Source organism: Canis lupus, chromosome 1 (assembly GCF_003254725.2).
Source record: "Canis lupus dingo isolate Sandy chromosome 1, ASM325472v2, whole genome shotgun sequence".
NCBI lineage: Eukaryota > Metazoa > Chordata > Mammalia > Carnivora > Canidae > Canis > Canis lupus.
Window position 1 is genome coordinate 75,501,083 of NC_064243.1, and position 2,218 is coordinate 75,503,300.

Here is a 2,218-nt window from a genome sequence, read left to right on the forward strand (position 1 = left end):
TCTCTAGACTCACATTCCAAGTTCAATCATCATGTTTAATTCCAATCTCCCTAATCAAGGACACATGTCTTTACTTATTCTCCCTAAAAGTAATGGAGATAATAAATGGATGAATGTCATTTACTGTTCATGATTGTGGTCAGCGGCTCTTAGGTCCTCAGCCTGGTACCATTGCTCTCTGGGAGACCATCTAAAAGTTAAATAACCCTATGTTCAGCTGCTAACAACAACAATAACAAAAAGAAGACTAGAAAAAACACACATCAAGTTTATTACAGAGATGAGGGCGAGACAGGCTGAATCACTATTGAAGCCAGGAGTCCAAGGCCACTCATGCCTTATGACTGGCAGCTACAAAGGGTTCCCTCCACCAAGCCGGTTGGCCAGAGGTCAAGGGGTCACATTCATGGCACACTGCCTTGGAGAAGTGGCTTGCCCAGCATTAGTGGCTAAATCCAGGCAGACCGGAATAACACTTACACATGGGATTTGATATAGTTATCTAAAAGCACACAGACAGGAAAGCAGTCAACAAGTCCTCTCACAATTCTGCAAAAGTTGGGTATTTGGAGGTTTTTTGGCCCAAAAAGAGAATGAAAAAGAATTCCTTTCTAGACATCAAACTCCTTGAGGATAAAGACATAATGGAATATTGGCACTCAGTAAAAGATTAATAAATGGCTGTTGGAAATGAAATTAACTTCCATGTCCTATCGTTGAATGTGTATAACTACCTGGCAAAATAAATACTCTTGTCCCCATTTTACTATGAAGAAACTGTGACAGATAAGTTTGGTACCTTGTTAAAAAGGAATAAAGCCAAGACTCAAACTCAGGTCTTTCTGGCCTCAAAATTACTGTTCTTTCCATTACATCATGCTGCTGCACACCACCTGCTTTGCTAAATTAAGAAGAACCCTCCTGCATCTTTTCTAATTATAAAATTTATGAGACTATTCTATAAATGTAAAATCTCTTCCATTCTATCATCTTATTCCCTGCAGATGATCACATTCATTCTTTTATTCATAATGTAGAGGTGATTCCTCATTAACATCACTTCTTTGTCTCTTCCCCATCATCCCTTCCTTCACTAGAGCCGCACAGAGAGGTCACCCTCCAGTTCTGAATGACAAATTTTTCATGCTAGAGCTATGATCCAATCTGTCTATAACCTCATAGAGAAGATTCCACTCCTGGAAAAAGCTGTTGTGACTCTCTTGTAGCCTAGACTGCCATATTTTGATGCTATCTTAGGGTAGAGCTGGTTCCTCCAATTCCTGCTGAGGTCCCTATTCAGAGCTGCAAAAAAATTGTCACTGGCACTCAATTTGGCAGCTTCAAATAATTCACAGTTAAGGAAGCTGTGCTGAATGGTTTGGTGGCCTCTGAGGTGTGGATGTGGTTTTATCTTGGCAAGATCATAGGTAGGCATGGCATCATTCACTATACTTGAAGCCCAATCATTAACATTTGATTATATCTGATTTATTATTTGAGGTTCTTGAACCATGTTTGACTAAACTGCTATCTGAATAAAATAATGTGTCAAAATCAATGTTTTCTCTATCAAATGCTACAATGGAAGGTAATGATTTCTTTTGATATTAAGTTGTTGTCCTTTGCAATGATACATTCATATAGCTCTAAATGAATGTCTTTGTTGAGCTTGAAATTGGAAAGGATATTTGTAAATATATCAACCTATACATGTATATATAAAGATAACATTTTAGTTTGAAGGTTTGAAAGATATGATATTTAAGCTTTATTTCTGGAGAAGTGTAAGCAAAAGACTTGAGGAAACTGGGATTTGCCATAGTGGGAGAAATAGTAAGACCATGTGCCAAAGTGATATAGTTAAATCATGTCAGTAGTCATAAAAAATAAAACTTGGACTGTTTCTCTTTGCTAAAATCAGGGAAAGATCCCTTTGATAATAGCTATGTCTATAAATATTGGGGTACTTCTTGTCAACTTGAATATAGCCTCCCCAAGAGAAAATAGCAGGGTGGTATTCTAAATATGTATCTTGTAACATCTTAACAGTAGGACTGAGTGAATGAGAGCCACGATCTACATTTAAGTCTGTTTGATATGTGTGATATCATTAATCTGTCCAGTTTTATGATTTTTAGAACCTATCTTTGCAAAATAAAATATCCTACAGATATTTAAACAGGGGTATAACTTAGTATCATCCATGAGTCTAAAGAGT

General features: G+C 37.1%; 1 pseudogene; it reads left to right on the forward strand.

Annotated features, from left to right (window-relative positions):
* Positions 1-1,154: 1,154 nt before the first annotated feature.
* LOC112643502 (ATP synthase subunit g, mitochondrial-like) lies at positions 1,155-1,456 on the forward strand (annotated as a pseudogene).
* Positions 1,457-2,218: the final 762 nt, after the last annotated feature.